Genomic DNA, 22,643 nt, shown 5'->3' on the forward strand with positions numbered 1-22,643 from the left:
AGATGGGTCACACAGTATTTGTCCTCAAGCTTCCTCCTTGTTGTCCCCATGTTATAACATTTTTCCTTTGTAGGACTGAGAAACACACACTGTATTTATAGAGTACTTTTGTCTATCAGTGGACACTGGATTCCTTCTGTCTATTGTGAATGTTGCTACACATACAGACACACAATAATTTCTTCATGAATTCAATTTTGGGGTGTGTGTGTGTGTGTGTGTGTACTCAGAAAAAGAATTATATGGCTTATTTTTTATTGTTTTAAAATCCCTTTTTAAAAATCACTATTGCTCTCTGTGTGACTATACCATTTTCTACTCTCTCCACCCTTAATCCCTCCTAGATAAAAGTGCTAGAAAAATGACTCTGAAACTTATCAGGTAAATGTGTCTGGGAATATGAAAATAAATGTGTATATATAAAATGATGGTTAAACTCAAGGACATGGGTTAGACTTTTGAAAACAAACTTCAATGAAAAAAAAATGGGATACTGAGTTTCTTTATGTACCACGGTCAGTCCAGAACTTTAGAAGGTTCATCAATATTTTGTATTATCTGATAAAAGATGTATAACAGGAATCTTTCTATACCAGTTCCTGCTTTGCTGCCAACCAGCTGGGTAGTATAAGATCTCTATGTAGTAAAGTATTTATTATGCACACACAACACACACACACACATACACACACACACACACACACACATACACATACACACACACACACACACACACACACATATATATATGAATTTAATCAGAATTAAATGAAGACTATGTACAGGACAATGCTTTGCAGCATGAACAGAACTGTACAAATGAAAGCTTTTAAGGTATGTGGTTTTTGGTTTGGTTTGGTTTGGGAGGTTGGGTTTTTTTTGTTTTTTTTTTTTTGTTTGTTTTTTTTGTTATTCATATGCTTTACTCTTTGGCTTAGCCTACAAAGCTTCTGTGGGGAAAACTTAAAACGGGTTCCATGGACATATGGAGCTCCCAGGGGGCTTATGTGGGACTCAGGGAAATGTCCAGATTAGACTGCAGGGGACCACTATTTTGCCATTTCAATCCATCTGCTGTGGAAGTGGAGAGGCCAACAAAGAGGAAAGAAAAAAGAGGAACCCAATAAAGAAACCTCTGAAAACTGATGGGAAGAGTACAGGACTAGATAGACCCAAAGCCAGTAGGGCAGAAGATATACTGGAAATGACCAAGAGGTTATTGATGCAAGCTACTGTAAGGGAGAGTGAAAATTGCTTAGCTAGAACCTATTGGAACACAAAGCTTACCTGCAGTACCAGTGTAATGGTACCAGATAAGCTGATTCCTTTCCCAGATATACCCTGAATCATTCACTTCATCCTGTACCAATCTGATCTCTGCCCTGATTCCTAGCACTCAACATCAGTATTGATGTAAGAATTAATATATCCCTTTCAAAACTACTGGTTAATATTGCTCTGCTGCTGTGGCTTCTGAATGATTTTATTAAGTATACTTGCTTTAATTCTTGTTCAGGTAATTTACTAGGAATCAATCTTGGACTCCCCTCCTTGGTTATACTTCGTGTCAGTACTTGCAGGGATGAAGGCACAGTTCCACATATTGCACTCAGCATCTGTGGATGTGCCTTTAGTCTTTTAGAGACCACTACTCAATTATGGCCAGATCCTTGGCTTCCACAAAGAACTTCAGGATGAACCAGTATGAAGCAGAGTTGGGCTTTATTAAAATAGAAAAATGTCCAGGGAAAGAACAAGTCAGCAGAAAACATGGGTTTGAGGCTCTCAAAGGAGAGGCATAATTAACTAAAAGACTGCATATTAAATGTAGACTTTAAGAGAAAGAGGCTTTAGGGAAAGAATAATCCATACAAAGGTTTAGGTATGAGTTTCTCAGGGGAGATTTGAAATGGTCTTAGCAGTAGATATACACCACTTTGGTGGTTCTCAAGTAATAGCTCAAAGGGTGGCTAAGAAACATTTTTGTTCCTTTTACCTCTCTTTTTAATGAGTGAGATTATAAGATATCTCCAGCAGTGCCTTTGATAAAATTGTAATCTAGTAAAATAAAACCAAAAGCCACCAGGATTACACAAGAGTTTTAGGACATGTCTTTTATTATACATTGGGCTTTTGGCAAGATTCTGAGAAAACTGTAGGTCTGTATATAAGAAAGGAGATTGCCTTAAGCAAATGACTATTATTAATTGTGTTGGAGTTCTTGATTCTGGACTGAAAAAGGTTTCAAGCAGACTCTGAGAAGGAGGCTTCTTTCTGATACTCCCATAAGTTCCTCCTTTCAATCCTACCTCATCCTGGACTCTTCTCCTCTGAATCTGTTTCTTCTGTTCACTTGATATAAACAGTCCTTCCTTTGTAAGTGCCCCATCTGAGCTTGTTGTTCCAACCAAACTAATGCTTCGCACACTCATGCCCTCTGATGCTACCAATGAGAAAAGCCATACACAAATATATTGATATGGATTGTGATCAGCTTCTGGGGGAAAAAAATAAGTTCAATGGAACTGGAAGAGTATGAACCAATACACAGGGATTATGAACTCGAATCCTTGAATTCAAATTCCAGCTGTGTACTGTTAGCCATGTCCTTGTTCTCAACTGTCTCCTTTATTTTAACCCAGCCTCAATGCATCACAATACAAAGCACAATGCCAAGTATTAGGTTTGAACTGGTTGACTAGACTAATAAAGATGAATAAGCCTAAGCCTAGAGCAAATACATGTATCCAGCTGTTACCTAATGAAGAGTCAACTTCTATGTTATGGCAGAGTTTCATGTCATTGCTTAGAGGCATGATGTCCTGTAACAATGATAGATGTCTACTATTTAAATAATAATTCACAAAACCAGACATGATTCTACATCATTCCCTTGAGACTAGTGCACACAAGATGACTGAGGGGCAAAGAAGGTACAAACATAATATTATTCTTGAAAGACTTCATAAAGGGTGAGTATAATGTGGTTTCTAATTGGTCTGTTCAACTGCGTTACCATTCCTCCTTCCCTCCATCCTTCATTATTACAAAGCTCTTCTTCTCTACCTGGCCATGAGCATATTGAGCACTGGAGATGCTTTAGAATACATTCATGTTTACAAAGAGCCTAACCTGCAACTTAGAGAAAAATTAATACTACAAGTTTTTTCTCCTTTATGGAACCTTGGTTTAAAGGTGTGTGTGTGTGTGTGTGTGTGTGTGTGTGTGTGTGAGTTGAAGAGAAAGAAAGAGGAATCTAGAAGGAATCATGAGAGGAGAGGAAGAAATTTTAAGGGAGATGGGACAGGTAGTAGAGAAAGTAATGAAGTACATGTAATAGGAAAACAGAAAGAGAAACTAACTAGAGGAAGAAAATCAGGCAGCTGGGGTAACAGGGGAAGATCAGGGGGAACATAATGAAGAGAGGGAATGGTGGAAAACAAAGTATAATTACACATATGGATGGATGAATGTGATATGGTGAAACCATACTTTGTATACTAACTAAGAAAATTAAGGTTATGATTTTGATGGATTAAAGAAAGGGAGTGTAGAAACACACACACACACACACACACACACCCCACTCAGTTGTAGGCAGTCATCTTACATGACAAAATGCTTGGTAAAGAACAAAGTATTACTGATAGTTATAGGTGGATAATCTTATTTTTTTTTCTTGACATAGTAAATCAGAAACAGCTAATGTTCCTGGATCTCTCACAAGATATGTCCCTGTATCATAGGCTTTGTGAAACAACCGTCGCTTTGGAATTTAGGCCTAGAGCATTTCATCTTTGCAAGAGCAACTGTGTGTGGGTTAGGAACTGGGGAACAGCTACAGGAACATACCAAGGAAACAGGGTAAACAAATCATGTGGAAAGCAAACCAAGGAAGCAAAATGGCTCATCTATTAAATATGTGCTCGTTTGCTCAAGCCTGTGTCCTTCGAAGATTTTGACGAATTATTAGAGGGTGCCAGGTATGTCACAAAGCAAAATGTTGACAAGAGCATTTTCAAGCTGGGCACTTCTAAACTACTTCAGAGGTGACTTTTGAAAATTCATATACTATTTTGCAAAACTGATAGAGAAAAAAAGATAACTTCTAATATGTTAAGACAAACATCATTGGCATCCTAATTTAGGAAAGCCTCTCCAGGGACTGCAGAAACTCATTACCACTATGGAAATAAATGGCAGATGAGTTGTCAGCCCTAAACAATACACTTTTACCATCTCCTCTAAGGCTCAGAGAACTCAGAGAACACTCAGAGCAAGGAGGGATGGAAGGACTAGAAAAGCCAGAAGATATTAAGGGTTGTAAAATATCAGCTACGGGGCAAGAAAGAGCCATCAGAATCATCAGCTCACAATAGCTATTGAAGCATGCACTATGTCTGCAAAAGAAATGACCCTGTGAATTGTCAGGTATGGATGGAGGAGGTACTCTGGAGCCCTATCCCTCACTTCTGAACTGTTTGCTGCCTTCATCTTTAGGGGATGGAAAGATCATCCACTGCCTTCTGTTGTGTACTCACTGATGACCTCATCAGGCTCCATTGAACACCTCCAATTCAATGGTCACACAGTTAGCTCCCAGGGAAACTAAATGGGCCACAAAACAAAACCCATAGTAATGAACCAAGAAAGAGAGTGGTAGGGCTGTGGAAGAAGAGAGAATTACAAAGATGATGAGAATGTGGAAGAGAGAATAATCAGAATACAATATATGAATGCAGGAAATGTCAAACAACAAAAAATAATTCAAAGAATAATTCATAATTTCATCTTTTATGAACTTGCAATTGTCAAGTCGGCTAATGATCTTTAGAGATTTTTGCTTGTTTTTTGTATTTTTATTTATTCATGCATTTATTTACTTATATTTTGGAGTTTTGCAGCAAGGTTTTACTATAAAGCCCAGGCTAGATTCAAACTTACTGTATAGCCCAGGCTGGCCTTGAACTCACAGGGAAGCCCCTGCCTCAGCCTCCCACTTGGCTATGAATCTTGAACTTTACTTAGTATTCCAAGCATAGCCTTTGCAAATTAGAATGCTTGGGGGCATGGTATAGCAGAAAGCTTTCAGAGATTGCATTAGCATACCATACATACCCATCAATCACAGCAGTGAGTTCCTTGGCATCAGTAACTATACATACTGGTTCTTTGTAGAGGGGACTCAGAAGCAGCTAAATCATTTCAGAGCAAAATTGTCTTCACCTTGCTTCTCTGTATAGGCCAGATCATTGTGAACCCAGAGTAACATAAATCTGATGCCCCAGAACTGTCAAACATCACCTCATGTCAAACATGAGGGTTTTTGTTGTTGTTGTTGTTGTTGTTGTTGTTGTTGTTGTTGTTGTGCTTTATTTTAATGAAACAATAGAAAACACCCTTGAAGGAAATCTCATTATGATATTCAAAGTACATTAAGGACTATTTTGTGATACACAGAAAGCTTTTACTTTTCCAGGGTCTCTCAGATTAGATTTTAGTGCTTCCCAAGCATGGAGAAACTCTCACACAGCATCATTTTCTGAAGGAGCATACAGATATATGAACAAGGCTGTCACCTTTTTCTGAGGGGCCACTGGTATTTTCTGTGGTGCTGTGAGTCAGTATGACTCTATCTTCCTCTCTGTAATTTTTGAAGTTGTCAGTGTGAGGAATCTTCAGCTGAAAATTCAGAACACCAAGCACTTCTCTCCTGTGCTTGCCACATCATTTTGCCTGCAGAATGAGGCTCCATCAATGACGTACAAAAAAAAAAAAAAAAAAAAAAAAGAAGGAAAATCCCCCGCCTCCAATCTTTCACATACTTTCTGCCTGAATGATTTCTAGTCGGAGGGCCCTATACATATTTTCTTTCTTCTTACTTCAGGGTAGTTTGACTGTCTCTGCCAACCCTGCATGCTGCCTTTTCTTTCCAAGTCATATCACAACTGAAAAAGATTATATTCTTAAGCCTATTCCTAAGAGAATTTATATTTATATTGAAAATAAGAGCTAGCATGACAGCTGAGTGAGAACCAAGCATATTTTTTTCTGTTGTATAGAAATTTAAATGTTGAATGAAAAATTAACTAAGCAAATTGCAGCAGTAATATTTCAGGAATCTGGTTTTAATAAAACTCCAAACATCATCATCATCGCAAAGATTATGGTTTCAAAATATCCTTTGTGTCTAGGTATCTTTAAGAAAAAGCGAATTCTGTTCTTCTCGTCCACGCAATTCCTCCTCCCTCGGCTACCAGTCTCTCTTCGCCTACAATTAATTAAAAGCTTTATTACCTAAGCTTGCCTTTAAAGCCAGCAAGCTTGTGCGTGCGTGTGTGTGTGTGTGTGTGTGTGTGTGTGTGTGTGTGTGTGTTATCGAGACAGGGTGGGGGGCGTTTACGCTTTGCTTTTCAGATCCAGTTTTAAGTGTGTGTGTGTGTGAGAGAGAGAGAGAGAGAGAGAGAGAGAGAGAGAGAGAGAGAGAGAGAGAGAGAGAGAGAGAGAGAGATTTTCCATCGCCCAAGAGGCCATCAAGTTTTAAGATTGCAAGGCACGACTTCTAATCGCATCCTCCGCGGAAAAGTACAAACAGTTCCTGAGACGAGGTCCCCACCTCCCACGCGCTCCCCAGCTCTCCCTCCCTGCCTAGAACCCGGACAACCTCCCCAACACCTGTGAATCATCCAGAGGCTGCACCACCGAACTATTTGCATATCACCGCCCGCCCTCCCCAGCTCCTGATGGCTCCTGACGCACGACAAGTGAAGACAGGATTATGTTGTGTGGCTATTACTTCTAATCTTTCATCGGATCCAGGAGAAGTAGACATTCTTACTCATACCAGGCCCCGAGCTTCAGAGGGTTGGCCGCTGCAAGTATCAGGGGCTTATGTAATGAGTGACCCTCCAGATTCTGTCCGGTCCTAGCCACCTTCCCTCCGGATGTCTGGACATGCATGCACGGTCCCCTGGACATGTTCTAAGAAACCCGAACACCACCCTAGGCCCAGACTGCAAATTCAAACGGATACAACGTCATCTATTAGCCCTGGGCAAACAACTCGCAACTCAAAGCCCCGAGCCCTGCAAACCCAAGCTAGTAACTAGCTTCCCTTTTCCCACCTCAAGTGTTATCTCGGGGATAACTGCTCTGACGTACTTTAAAAGAAAGTGTGAGTCTTCCCCCCCAGCTGGCCATGATTAAATAAGAACTCTAAACCTGCAATGCTGCTTTAATACAATAATTACTCATAAAAATAGCAACCTGAGTAACCTGGTCATGCAAGGAGCTGGTGAGAGCGGAGGGGAATGCCTCTTCGGACTGACCCTCTTCTCTGGAGAAAATAAATCACTACAGAAATCCCAATCCCTCACATCATCACCCTTCCTCTTGTGTCTGAGACTCAACCAAAGACAAATCAGCAGGGGAACGTTTTACATATAAATATGTATGTATTTACATTATTATAATTGTATATACATTCCAAACACACGTATACATACATATATTCACATATGCATGCACACATAAGCAAAGGCATAGGCCATCAGGAAAACAGAAATATGTGTTTCCCAAGACGGTGCTAAAATGGAGTCAAAAGAATCGCTCCATTTGGATCTTTATAAAAGATTGAAATAAAAAAGGTTGCTGCAAAGCGCTCAGGGAGCTGAGTCAAGCGCTCCGCACCTCCCGGCTCCTCCCCTACCGCCCCCAGCCACCTTCCTCCCTCCTCCCTCCCCCATCACACTTCCTCCCCGCCCCTCGCGGAGCCGGCTATTAAAAGCTGCTGACGTCAAAGGAACGGCCATCTTTGATGAGGGCAGAGCTCACGTTGCATTGAAGACGAAACCTCGGGGAGGTCTGGAGCTGTCTTTCCTTCCCTCCCTACGCGGCGGCTCCTCCACTCTTGCTACCTGCGGGGATCAGCGGACAGCATCCTCTGGAGAGGCAAGGTAAAAAGCCCCCTCCCCCGATTCTGGTCCTAGCCCTGCATGGCTGCATACACAGAAGGGACTGCAGCTGGCAGCCCAAGTGAGCCTGGGTAAATACAAGTATTGGTGCACTTAGGGTGCGGTATTCCCTCTGTGCACGTCTGCCTAGACTCTCGCCTGGGGCTACATAAAAGTATTTTCGAGGTGAGGTGTTTAGAGAAGAGTGAATGGGGACACTGCAGATGGAGTGGTGGGAAGAAACAGCGAGGATGTGTACAGAATAATAACTTACTCTTTTGAAGCAGCCGTGGGACCCTCTTCCATCTTCGATGCAGTTTTGAGATATGTTTAGGTTATTAGGGTTGTGGGGTTTTTCCTTTCTGTAGACTAAAATTGAAAAGCAAAACACGATCTTGTCGTTCGTTCCAACCCTGTGATTATGACTGTAGTGTTTAGGGCACTGCTACCCAAGGGAGATGAGAAGGCAGGGTGTGGGCGCTGGGGAGGCGAAAGGAGAAAGGGGGGGGGGGCAGTTCCCGCTCTGGGCAAGATGAGCTACGGCAGCGGCAGCAGCCTCCATACCCCACAGACTTGATTTATGCCGCCTGCCCTAAGTCAGCTACAGGCGGGCAGGTGCTGCAGAGTGGGAGAGCTCTGGGGGATTGGCGCGGTGGGCTAGGCTGGTGGGGGGGGGGGGGTGCGATGGCCGGAGCTCAGCACCCTGGACAGGAGTGCTCGGCGCCCGCGTCGGCGCCCTGACCTTTCAGCACCGCGGACAGCGATCCGGCTGCAGCGCCGCAGTACCTGCTGCAGAGATGCCTGGCTAGGGCTGGAAGCCAAATTTTCTCTCTGAGATCCAGGTCTTAGAGAAAAGTCTTAATAGATCTGGCATAGTAGATTAAAAGAAAGGCAGAAGAATAAATCCTGTCAACAGGGATTTATTTACAGACAATTGCCTGCTCTCCTCCTCACCTCCCACATAGCCTCAAGAAATAACAGACTACTTGTAGAAGCCTTCTGTATTTCCCCCTGTGCATTGGTTTAGAGAAAAACAAAACAACAAAACAAAACAAAAAAAACCATACTTCTAAAAACGGTCACTTATCCTCCATTATGACATGAATACTGTATTTTTTGTTTTTAACAGGGGGTAGATATGTCTGTTGATATTAGGTGGGTTCAAGTGGGCTTATATGGTAATGCTAGTACTATCTATTTATAGGAAATTTCCTTCCTTGTGTTTTTTTTATTAAAAATATGGGTTATCTGAACTAAGTATAACTCATTTTAGGAATAAATCTGTTTGTCGTTCTCCCTTTATCATTAAAACTAGGTAGAAATAAGCATACACAGCGAAAAAGAAATTTCAGTCTCTTTGGCTATGATTTTGGAGTTAGTACATTTCATATCAACACTGGTTATGGCAGATTGATTGCTGTAGATTTTGACATTAAGAATGGTCATCCCCGGGAGAACTCAAACATGTCCTTCAGGTTATGCATAGGCTGAAGCAGGAATCTGACCCCGAGATTCACTGCAATTTCTATTATGGCACTGCAGGATTTTGCTGAGGTCATGATAACTATTTTCTGCTCTGAGGCTTGGAGACTCCGCATGAGCAAAAAATTGTCACGATGATAAATATCTGTTTAATTTAGATTCTCATAATTGTCATGAATGTATCAGGACTAAAATGATATGCTTTCAGCAGCTGTTAGCTGAGAATAACAGCTTCATGTATAAGGATGTATATAACGCATTAAAGACATGCTAGCAGGAGCCCTTTTAAAGACCCCCTCCCAAAGGTCTTGAATTGTGTTTATTTAGTTATAACTACAATCATCTATCTTCCAAAGTTACTAAAATTCCCTGTATATTAAAAAGAGTTGTTTTATCCCCAGCTATTTATTTGTGGGTTCTCTTTCCTTTCTATAAAAATCATGCGCTTCCACGTATGTATATGCTGGTATATTATTGTGTGTAGATGTAAATTGCTTTCAGTGGAAATTTGTTCAAGATTGTGTAGCTGCATGGGAGCTTATAACTCTGAAGTCTTCAGATATAATAAACAACTATGTTTCATTGATGGGAGGTGGGGGAGAAGTATGGGGAGGAGTCTGTTTAAATGCTTTACCGTTATAGTGCATATCCAGACAGTTCTGCGCAGTTGCGGCAAATGCAAAGCCTAATGCTGCCTGAATTATGTGCTTGAATGTTAGTAATTACTGTTAGGTTTACTGGATGGTGGAAGATGAAGGAGAGGGGTACAGCACTGCAGTAAAGCTGCCCAAGGGTGCTGAGGTGGGAGAAGGAGGCAATATGAGTAATTATATAGCTAAATATAGGACAGGTAGCTGAGGAAATGATGTACCTGGGACATAGATTTAACATTTATGTCATGGAAAATCTTCAACAGGAAAAATAATAAGATTTTTTTTTCATTTTAAGTTTGAATTCTGAAAATCCCAGACAATGTGGTGAAGGAGGTGGGAGCACAGAGGAATAAGGAGAACCCAGGAAACACTCCTGCAGACACTGGGATGGGACATGCTTGTTTGTTTATTGTTGTTTTCCACATTTGGCATTCCCAGCACAAAATAATTTACAATGTCTACAATCTCTTCATGGTGCAATCTCCCAAATATTGATAATTTAACTTTTACTTTATAAAATATTCACGGCTCAAAGGCAAGCTGCCCCTTAATTTGTTAGATGATATTCCTAAACTCTGAAGTTAACCTCAGAGTAAAGATTGTCAGCTGAACAATTGATTTCTCCTCCAGTGACACCCAACAACTGCATAGCAGCTGGCCTTCAGGAGAACTGTTGGCTCTGACCACTGTAGAAATAAACACAATGTAATCAAGAGATTAAAGGAAGAAACAAAAGAAAAATCCTGATTTTTAAATGATACACTACCAATAAACAATGCCTCTTACATTATGAGATTGCTTTACAGTGCTAGAAAAGCAGGGAAAATTATGGGTTTGGCCTCAGCGCTGGATACATTCTGCAATGTCATCCCTTGCCAGCAGGCACCAACCTAATAGGAAGATATTGATCAGTCAGAAAGCACCAGATACATAAATCGACTCCACGGGGGGGGGGGGGATATAAAATTACATGGTTATATGGTTTTTGACCTCAGTAAGTTTAGCATCTAGTAATTTAAATAGAGATGCTAAATTTAAATTTAAATGGTAAGTAATTTAAATGGTAAGTAATAAAACTTATCACAGAAATCCAACATGAAAAAGCCGTAAAACAACAGGAAAAAATATGAGAGTGTAAGAAATCCATGTGTAAGTAAATGTGAGTGATGGTGAGGACAGGGTTTCAAAGGAGGGCAAAATGAAAGCAGACATATGTCTTGTGCTGGCTTGGGAGGTTGAAAAAAATTAGAACGGCCTGCCAAGTAAACAACGTCAAGTTATGTAAGCCGAGCTATCTTTCCTCAGTGAATCCTGCAATGTCTAGTCATTTGGAGATGGTTGAAAGCGTGTATAGAGTTTTCTAGAACAGAATTAGAACCCCCTGTGGAAGGCTTTGAATGACAATCTTAGAATTAGGTATTATACCCTAAAGTTGATGTCTGAGCAGAAACTAATATAACTAACAAAGCAACGAGGTTCTGGCTAACACCCAGAAATTAACAGAGTAGTTCAATCCCCGGAATTAGAAGGAAACACATCACTATCATCAAGGGTGATTCATTAAAAACAATAACAACAACAACAAATCCTGCATTTAAATATTATTTACCATGGCTCTCTAGGATATGCATACCTACATGGACATACAGTCCCTACCCGTAAGTGAATTATAGTTTCGGTGTTCTATATTTAACTAGAACACACTACTTGAGATGAGAACATGCTAGGGAAATTAAAAAGCAGGTCAGAAACCAGATGATCGGATATCCTAGAATGTACGTTTGAATACTAAACATGGTGTAGATACTGCCCCACCTGCTCTCTCTTTCTCCCTCTGAATATTCCACATTGGCAAATGCACTGAATCGCAGTAGGAAAGGGGTTAGTTTTTCACAATATGTTTTGTGCTGCATGACAAATATAATCAGTGCCTAAAAGTGGGGGCTGGAGGATGGTAACATTTTATAAAGCTGGGGTGAGCAGAGGTGGATAATAGAACACATTTCTTTTCCACTAAACAGGCTGATTCTTCCTGGTTCCCTATATCCCAGAACTGGGTTGAGGTCTTAAACTACACACATTTCTTTTTTTTAACCTTGTAGTTGCCACTCCCATAATAGAACGTCAAAATTCCAAATACTGACAGAAATACTAAGCCAAAATAGCCAACATCCTCATTCCTGCAGAGGAAGAAATGGCAGTTACAAGCATAGATTTTGTTACTTCCCTTTTGATGGAAACACAATGTGACTTCCTCTTTTTTTGCTATTTACCAAAACACTGGCAGGAGAAATGTGCTGAGGTAACGTTTTGATCTCCCAGCTCACTACCCATGGGAAATTGGGGACAAGGGATGTCATTGAAACTTTAAGAGGAGGTTGTCAAGCTGGGTCCAGAGGACCTTTCTCAGGTAAGAGAAAAGGAAGAAATGAACCACAGTGTCAAGGAAGCAAGACACGGTGAGTGGAGAAACTGTTTCAAAGAAATTAGTTCCATGAAAGGAAAGAGACTTCAGAATTGCTATTATTGCTATAACAATATCTGTGGTTTTTTTTTTTTACATTATTATCTTCACCAAGATCACTCGCTGTACTTCTTCCTGTGAAAAGGTTAAAGTGGATACTGATTTTTCAATAACCTATGTAAACTACAGTCTTGCATCTGATACAATACAATAGCATTTAGTAAGCCATGAATTCAATTTTAAAGGACAGAGATGCCTAAGGCAGTGACTAATCGGTAGTACTTTGGGGAGTGGGATGGCCTGAGCCACCTCCGCTGCTACTTCACCAAGTGTTGGTAGTGACTTTATACTACCAACTCTTTGTACTCTTATCATCTCAGTTTTACAGATGAAGTGGCTGAGATAGAGACCAGAGAAGCTAAATCATATATCAGAGAGCAGAACAGGAATAACTGTAGTCAGTCTGGTTCCAGACACCAGGTTGTTAGCTGAATGTACTCTGTTGCTTCTTGTGTCATTGCTATTCTTGTTGGTCAAAGGAATAACAGTGAATATACATTGATAGATAGATGGATGATAGATGATAGGTGATAGATGGATAAATAGAAAGATAGATGATAATGAGAGAGAGAGAGAGAGAGAGAGAGAGAGAGAGAGAGAGAGAGAGAGAGATGGATAGATGGATAGACAGACAGCCAGGATTGAACCCAGAGAATTAACGATGCTAAGCAAGCACTCATTCCCTAAACTATACTGCAGGCCTCTGCACACGAATTTTTTCCATCCTTTCCTCCTCGTTTGGGCAGCAAGGCAATGCCTGTGAGGATGCTGGTTGGCAGCCAGGAGTCCCACGGCTCTCCTGAAGCAACTGCTTATAATTTCCTGTTTGGGAATCAGTCTTCTAATAACCGGCTGGGGCCCTGTAAAAACCTGGTCTCCTCATCTGCAGACTGTGCTGGTCAGTACGGCTGCCATTCTGACGCAGTTGAAATGCCTCAGCAATGTGTACAGGCCTCAGAAGAAAGGCTTTCGGCTCCCGTTGTCTCAGCAATGCTTCGGCTGTCAACCTGCAGTCACAGATCTTAGGATTCAGGGGTCCCCGGTATCATATCCCTTTCTTAGTTTTTTCGTATACTCCCCCACCCCGAATTATTTGACATTGTCTTTCGGGTCAGACAAGAAATCCTGCCTCTTGCCTCAAAGCTCTGTTCTGCATCATCCCTGCCTGCTTTGAGTGTCTGCCCTCCTTATTCAGATTCATGATCCTCTAGTACAAGCTATATCCTGCAGCTTTCCCAAACATTTTAAATTCCTTGTAAAAATAAATTAGTTTTGAATTTTCACTTCAAGATATAATTAGTGCAAAAATTGATCACACAGGGTTGAGGGTACAGCTCAGTAGTTGAGCACTTGCTTACCATATGTGAGGCTCTGGGTTTTACACACACACACACACACACACACACGAGATAGATAGAGAGAGAGAGAGAGAGAGAGAGAGAGAGAGAGAGAGAGAGAGAGAGAGAGAGAGAGAGAGAGACTGGGGTAAGGAGGAAGGGAGATGGAGAGACTGAGAAACGGAGAGATGGAGACCTTCAGAGAGACAGAGACAAAAATCCACATCTTCTCTTTATAGTTGACTTCAGATTCCAGCATTGCTCCATGCAGGTAAACTGTTACACGGCAAGAAAAGATCGTCACCGTTTGCTTGTTGGTTTTTGCTGACTCACAAACATTAACCTTTACAACAGTTAACGGGTTGTTATAAACAAGTCTGTATCTCCAAAAAAACAAAACAAAACAAACGAAAAAAAAAAAAAAAAAAAAAAAAAAAACCCAAGGGGGAAAGCCTGTTTTAAAGATTAATGTCCCCTTTTCTGTCAGTCTGAAAGTGACTTTTGATATCTACTTGGAGTTGAAGCTAAATAACTGCTCTGCTAAGTTTATGGCTTCTTGTTTGACCCAAGAAAGATAAATCTGATCCTTTTGCTGCTGTTTTGGCTTGATAATTCCATGATTGACGATTCTGTTCGATCTGTTGACTCACTTCTTGGCTTCTCAGGTGGACGGCCCGTTTTTTTGTTGTTTTGTTTTGTTTTGTTTGTTTGTTTGTTTGTTTTGACATCAAGGGCAGGGCGATTTTTTTCCAAAGTAACAAGTTCTACCAACTGAGCATCAGGTCTCGGCTTCCCCTTCATTTCTTCCATTCTGATGACACTGGTTCTAGATTTTTGAACTTAGAAGATGACATCCATGGCTGCAAGGCTTGAGTCAGTGGTTTCTGCCCTATTCTGGGCAGCATAGGTGGAAACGAAAGCCTCTCTCTGGTGCCCCCCTGAGGCCACAGTGCAGCCCTGCACTCCTGCCTCATTTCTGTTTTAGACAATGCTCTCAGATGAGCTTTGAGAGACAGGCAAACTGGACTGGATTCCCTTTCCATAGAGAGTCTGGGGCCAAGCTATTGATATCCTTTGTTTATATTTCTCTTTTACAGCGTCAGAAAAAAACAAACTGGGAAATACAAACAGCAAATTTCTTAAATTCTTCTGTAGTTAGTAGACGTTGGCCTGATGGCCAGCCATAGATAAATCACACTGTGACTTTTTTTTTTTTTAAATTGGATAAGTAGAAAGTAAAGGGAGATAAATGCCAGAAAGCCTGCTGGGAAGAACATCAATGAAATGTTTTCATATGAGGTAGTCCTGTCAAATGGTGGTTTTTGTCCTAATGAGAAAGTCATTATAACTTTGTGAGATCTTTACTAGAAATTAAAACCATATTCCTGATTTATGTTTGAGAAATTGTTGAACATTATGGGATTTTCCAACTTGTCAATGAACTCCTCAAACATCATCAGTAGTTACTGTAACACATTCATTCATTCATTCATTCATTCAGCAAACATTTTCTGAACAACCTACCATTTTCCCAGAAAACACTATACTGGTTCTGCAGACACAGTAGTAAAGAAAATAAATGTTTCTGCTCTCAGTATGACATGTTAAGCATACCCTATCCAGATATAAATACTTTAGGAGACATGTTTTAGTAGGATCTCTTTCTTTTAACCCAACTTAAAAGAGAACATGGAAGCTATAAAGATCATGGAGTGAGTAAGGTTGTTTGTCTTGCAAGCAGAAGGACCTGAATGTAATCTTCAGAATCCACATGAAAAACCGGGCATAGTGGCCCATTCCTGCAGTCTCAGTGCTGGAAAGACAGAGACTGGAGGACTGGAGCTTACTGGCCAGCTACTCCATCCTAAATGATGAACTCCATACCATCGACAGACCCTGCCTCAAATGAAGCAGATGTTATTCTTGAATCCCTGACATTCCTGAAGCTATCCTCTGACCTCTAAACATATAAAGCACCCAAATAAATGAACACCCAGGCATACACACACACACATTAAAAAAATTCAACAGATGCAATTGACCTAAGGTTTCCTGTAATGGTCAGTACCTACAGCAAGGCTACTTTATCATGAATGAATATATTAAGAAACATACTTAGTCACCTAGACTAAATAAATAACTAAGACAGGTCTTTGGTTAAATTTGTCTTCATTTACATGACAATCACATTTGTCTTCATTTACATGACAATCACAAGACACTATATCTCCCTTAAATATAGTTTTGTATATCAGCATCCATCTTCATAGGGATACCTGCCTGTGTAAATCACTTCTTACCAAGGGGAAAGACCCAAGCATCAAGAATCTTGGTATCTTCTAAGCCAGAAAACCTACTCTTTAATCTGAAATGCATGAAGAAATGCAAAAACAAGGTGCAAGGAGGGAAAATGCAGTATTTTTGAACTTTCCTCCTCTGAAATCTCCCCCTTAGGGGCCATCAGTCAGAGATTCGGAATGAAGTAGAATATAGTTTATTTCCTTAACCCCCACTTTTAGAATTTTACTTCTGCTTATCAGTTAACTGTGGTTCCATTTCCACCTGCCTTGGTTTTATGCCTAGGTTTATGGCATAACTTTATAATTACCTACCTATACATTTTTCTTCCTTAGTAGAATATAGAAGCCCTAGAGATCAGAGATGACAGCTCTTGGTTTTTTAGTACCCTTCACGTACCAGGTCGATTGGGATGAGCGAGTGACTGAAGATATCGTCATTTTTTTTTTTTTCAGAGAAATGAATTTCACCCTGGTAACTAGTTCTGGCTTGTATTAACCAGACATTTCAATCTGGAAAACAGAGTAAATGTTTTGTAGTTCTGCAAGTAGATTCACCCTAAATGTTGGGATAACATTTTGTCTGAAAGACATGTCTTACCTCAACTAGCTACCAAACTATGGTAAAGAATTTATTACTCTACTATGATGTTTTATCATCTATGAGCCAGGGGTTAAAATGCTAATGAAGCCTAGAGAATCCTCGGGAAAAGTAATGCTAAAAGCCGAACTGCATTCAGAGATTAACAACCATTACCTAAGTGTGATTTAAGTCGTTTTCACGTAGGAAGCCAAGGTATTTAGCATGCAGCATGCACACATTTAAAGGTCTCTATTATTCATTAGGATCAAATGATATTTTTAATCTTGCCCATACATAGACTGAGGCATTGATTTGTGCCGTTGGCCAGCCCTTGTCTTCAGAAGCACACACTGCTTTATTAGGATCGGCATGTTGTATACGTGCTGTCCATGTTGATTTGGCTTTCTGCAAAACTGTCCTTTAGCTTCCAGTGTCCCGCATCCTCTTTTTTTAGAAGAGGAAAAATAGGCATAGCCTATCAGCCTCATTTATCGTAGTGAAACCAATGTATACCACCAACTGAATAAGGAATTTTGTATGCCTTTTTCTCTACACTTTCTCATAAAGTACGTTTTAAAAACCAGTAGATGGTAACTCTGTGTCTGCTTTCAGTGAAATATATAAACAGTAGAATGACCACAAAGAAAATAACAAATAATTGGCTAAATGCCTGCTACATATTACACTCAACTTCTGGCTTAGGTTATTTCACATAATCGCCTTAGAAACAGTTAAACTGTTTAGAGCTCTTGTCTCTGTGACTGTAAAATCCACATTTTGTTCTTTCTACCCATGAGTTTTCCACATTTATATATAATCCATTGAGACCTTCTAACACAGTTGTTCTCAACCTTCCTAATGCTGCAACCCTTTAGTGCAGTTCCTCATATTGTGATGACCCACCCCCCAACCATAAGATTATTTCATTGCTACTTCATAACTGTAGTTTTGCTACTGTTGTGAATCACAATGTACATAGCTGATATTCAGGACATCTGATATGACACCCCTATGAAAAGGTTGTTTGACACCCCCCCCCCCAAAGGGGTTGTAACACACAGGTTGAGAAACACTGCTCTGATGGACTACATGCTGCCAGTGAATCAGCAAACCTCCAAGAGCATAGTCTTCCAGGCTAAGTTAGGTGCTTATGATGGTATGAATGACCAGAGACAACCAAATGTTCAGATGAGTTCACTGAGCACTGGACACAGGCAGAGGCTGCAGACCACTCCAACCATATTAACTGTACAACCTTGAACAACCCACCTGAACTGAACTGATCCTGGTGTTCACAGATGTAAAGAAAAAGAGGTGGCTACTATGAATGCCAAGCGGATGCCATGAGGTCTTAAGGAACTACTGTTGTTGCTACCTCTCACCCTCTAAAAGGGGAAGTCAGGTGGGTGGCTGCATTCTGTTAGCCAATGTTTGCCAAGACATACTTCTAGCATTCTTGATTGCAGGTTATTTGAAGGTAATGTGCTTCTTTTCTTCTCTATTGTGTTTTCTTTTCAGAGAATCAATGGCTCAAGGTATCACATTACTTTTTCGCTTTAACAGCATACATGATAAATTGGGGGAAATGTATCAGGAGTATTTGATTTTTCTATTTGGGAAAGAATTTAAAAACACCTTTGATAGCATCTCTGCTTTGGGAATGGCCTCGCGATCCTTAGAATTATGTTTAGATGCCCAAAGAGGCTCAGTTTTCACTTAAGTAAACGCTAACCCCCTCTTGCTGTATGCATTGCATTTCAAGGACCCTTGAGGGAAACAAAGGAAATATGAAAAATATATTTCACTGTGCAAAAGAAATGTGCTTCGAGCTGTTCAATGAACCATCACCAAACCACATCTGTTGGTGCTGTTTGTTTTCAGCTTTGTGCTGAGAGGTTTTTGTTGCTGCTGCTCCTGCTGCTGCTGCTGCTGCTGCTGCTGCTGCTGCAACATGCTGGTTTGTGGGGTGGGGTTAGGTTCCTTATCAGATTGACGTGTGTACTTTTTTTTTTGTACATGCACACGATATACAAGCAAAGAAATGCAAACACTGGGTCTTTCTTTAGTCAGACTTGGTACTGATAACTGCATGTATTTAAAACATTTAGCATCCCCTATAAGCTAATAAACATAAAATGCAATTATGAAGTCCAAAATGCTCCAAAGTTGTGTTCACATCAAAATTCCCTGTCGAACATGGAGAAGGTTGCCCGATGCCGCCTTGCAGTGGTGAGCCCCCAGTCTGCTTTGGGGAGAATTCCTACAAATTTAGGCCTACATGGCAAAAGGTCCTGCTGGGAAAGGTTGTTCAAGCTCCCTATATCTTCATATTAGCATCTGCTGCATGACAGCTTTTATAGTCCTATCTATTGTAGTTAGTTTTAAGTTTAATCTCTATAGCAACATACCAAGCAGTAGATGCTATTTTCCACACTTAAGATAGTGTTGGTCAAGCTATTTCTAAGGATCTTAAGGTATTGATTGCTACCCTTCTACCCATGAACGAGCTTATACATATGTAAGGGTTAATGGTAAAAACACATAGCTATTTTCTTAAAGCCAGTTTTGTGGTGAGCCCATGGTTATAGCCAAAGTCTGATTACCAGACTTCTTGGCCCTTTCCAGTATTGAGACCTGTGAAAACAAAGGACTGCAGAAATATGGACAGTCAGACAGGACAGCTAGAAAACCTTAGGTCTCACCTTTCGGAGGACCAAGAACTCCCTCAGTGAGCTTACAATTTTCAGAAGCAGAACATTCAACTTGACTATGGCCATGCAAATCTTAGAGATAAAGCCAAGTGAGAGGTTGTTACGATGCTCACCGCCTACTTCCTGCCTCAAAGAGCACTTTGATGATGTTGGATGTGACCAATAGTAGAGAGACTCTTGAAAGTCACTTCCCTAATACTAGCCATGCCAAGGAACAGAGATTCCTATTTTGTGAGATAATTGATGAGCCCTTATTAGGGAGTAAACTATTCTTCCAGCTTCTGCTACTTCTGACTCAATGCTAAAGATCCTGCTACAGCACAGAATAAATTTGAATGATACAGAAGCTAACTGTCCACAGAGTGAGGACAAGGGTGGGAGGTGAGCAGTCAATGGAGTCCTCGTGATTTGCTTCTTATCACAATGGCTCAATCTAGTATTCTAGAATCGTTTCCTTAAAGCTTGTCAAAATTTAGAATCTCAGCAGTCCCATTCCTCCACACGAAGTCTAACTTGCAGCCTCTGAAAGATACAAGAGAACAAAGATGCTCCAGGTATGAAGGTGAAAGCAACGCCTGCCTGTCAATGCTTCCCTGGCCCCCACAATAAATGGCCAGCTTCCGTTTACTCTATGAATTCCTACTTTCTACCCTGGGTCAGAACACCAGTGGCCCTTGAGAAAATGATCCTCCTACCCAAGATTTGCCTTCTTTTCTACCCTTTCTTGTTTAGAATCATAGATTCGAGGATCTGGAGTAGACTTGTACAATTGTGTTTTTAGAAAGTAAGAAATCACGTGGTCCAGATATAAGTACTCACCACATGGCAAGACTTACAACCAGGCTCTAGGCTCAGGCCACTCTGCCTTATCTGGTTGAGATTTTCCATCTTGGTAAGGTTTATTCTTCAAAAGGGGATCTCCTCACCTGTTCATCACCTTTGGTCTCTGATAGTGAACAGCCTCAAAACAGGATAGGAAATCTTATATTTTGACAACAAAGCTTCATGAATAATATTTTAATTAGATGGCTATTTGGGTGTTGCATATGGGAGTACCAAAAATGTAAAGTAGTTTTGGTAAAAGAGAAATGTATTGGTTTAAAAAACTTAAAAACAGTCAAACTGTGAGAATTAAAGAGAAGACAGGTCAGACAACCAAGTAAGCATTCAGACACTCCCAAATAAGTGATCTCTCCCTGCCTGCTCCTTTCTATTTCCTCCCTCCTTTTCCTCTAATTCTTCCCTATCCATCTCTACTTCTTTCTGTCCGTTGGATTCACTTTCTGTTGTTAGAATCACTTCCTGACTCTACAAAGTGCAAGTGTGCCATGATTAATACTTCCAGTGTACCCACTCTTGGACAGGGAACTATCTTTGTTGCTTAGACTCTATGTTCAAGATTCTCTTGAAAGGCCTTTGATTGGCCCAGCTTGGACCACGTGTTCAATCAAATGGGAAGGAATGAAGTATCATGGGAATGTATTACTAAAAGGCTACGGCTAAATAGTTTGAGGGATGGAAATGGTTTTAAGTCAGACTCTATGGAGCTGGTAGGTATGGTACTCAAACCTGCAACCACAGTACCTGGAGAATCCAGAGTTTCACCGATAAATTATAAAATTCTATATTGTTTTAATTTTTTAAAATTTAAAAGCACAGACACTATAACTCTCCTCCCCAACTTTTAGGGTAAATAAAATACCTTCTTCTTTAGAGAAAAGAAATTGTACTAGGAAACTTAACAACAGAGACAAACGCCTATTTTATATCCTCTTGGGTTCATACTTTCATGGTTCTGTAGGATAATCCTCCCTCACAAGATTCATTGAGTATTTGCTGCTCCTCCATTCCATCTGAGGCACTGTTCTAAGCACTGGGAAGAAACAGAGAAGACAACATTATGATAAAACTTATTTTCTAGTGGAGAATGATTGACAATCTAGGAACACAATAATACAGGAGAGGATATAGACTAGGATTCTCTGAGAGGTGTTACTTGGCACTTAAGCAAAGCTCAAATCATCTCTAGGCTCAGTGATGACTGCATCTGACTGCATCACTGGCTACCCTCAAAGGCAAATAGACTTTGGTCTAAACAATAGAGATACATTTTCCAATTATTTTCTCATTTTGTCCCCCATTTCCAAGACCAAAGTTACCTATTACTATAGGTTCAGAGGAAAAAAAAATAACTATAAGATCTGTATGGCCCACTGTGGCAGTGGGAGAAGATAATTTGGCCCCTGATTCCAGTTTTCTTTCTTCCCTAGTTTAATTTTAATTCTTACCATGGCCATATATGAGCCCAGATAGACTGACTGATGAGTTGGGACAAGTAAAGCCTCTGCAGGCTGAAGGACTGAGATTAATACCAAACCTATGCAAACATTGCATTGAAGACTAAACTAGGTGACAAATTTTCCATTAAGCCTGACCTTCACACTTGCAGTTCTTTCTATTGCCTTTGATGTATATGAGTATCAGGAATGGCCTAGAGGGAAAAGATGCAAGTTTGTGCCCCAACCAACATAATTTTAGCTATGTCAAATTTTCCTTAACCACAAGGAGGGGGTGATAACTTCCCATCTCTGTATCTACTAATTAGAACTTGTTTCTCAGTCGCCAAAGGGGACCAAGGTAAAGTTGAGTCATCTCTGGCCCAGTGGGATAGCAAACATTAAGAATCAGCATCTAATTGGATGATGAAACAAAGAAAGGTACACAGACCATAAAAGAGAGAAACTGTCTAAGTGTGCTCTTAGACTCCACATGGTACCTCTGCACCCACAAGCTGAGGTTCAAGCTTCTGTCCTCAGTGTCCAAGTTCTAATCTCTGCTCTGATGTTCTGGGGGCTTAGTCTTTCTTTCTTTCTTTCTTTCTTTCTTTCTTTCTTTCTTTCTTTCTTTCTTTCCTTCCTTCCTTCCTTCCTTCCTTCCTTCCTTCCTTTGTTTCTCTTTTTTTTTTTAACTTAACATTAGTCTCAACTTTGGTTTCCTGAATGAAGACTTTATGTATCACTAAAGTGGAAATCAGCTTTCTACCTAGTTTGAAATTCACACGAATAAACATTTCATGTGCTACATTCTTCCAATCTACTAAAAAC

General features: G+C 40.4%; 1 protein-coding gene and 1 long non-coding RNA gene across 5 annotated transcripts in view; one reads left to right on the forward strand and one right to left on the reverse strand.

Moving 5' to 3' along the window:
* The window catches only part of LOC143441444 (uncharacterized), a 169,996-nt gene extending 161,436 nt beyond the window's left edge, over positions 1 to 8,560 (reverse strand). For all 3 annotated transcript variants that reach the window (XR_013108837.1, XR_013108838.1, XR_013108839.1), the window contains exon 1: positions 8,227 to 8,560. This is a non-coding gene — a long non-coding RNA (uncharacterized LOC143441444). The remainder of the gene's footprint in view (positions 1 to 8,226) is intronic.
* Snap25 (synaptosome associated protein 25) overlaps positions 7,792 to 22,643 on the forward strand; it is a 75,990-nt gene continuing 61,138 nt past the window's right edge. The window contains exon 1 of one of the 2 annotated variants that reach the window (XM_034494631.2): positions 7,792 to 7,955. The gene's annotated coding sequence lies outside the window, so the exon portion shown is untranslated. The remainder of the gene's footprint in view (positions 7,956 to 22,643) is intronic. The other variant, XM_034494630.2, reaches the window with a different exon arrangement.

This window comes from Arvicanthis niloticus, chromosome 2 (assembly GCF_011762505.2).
Source record: "Arvicanthis niloticus isolate mArvNil1 chromosome 2, mArvNil1.pat.X, whole genome shotgun sequence".
In the NCBI taxonomy this organism is placed as follows: domain Eukaryota; kingdom Metazoa; phylum Chordata; class Mammalia; order Rodentia; family Muridae; genus Arvicanthis; species Arvicanthis niloticus.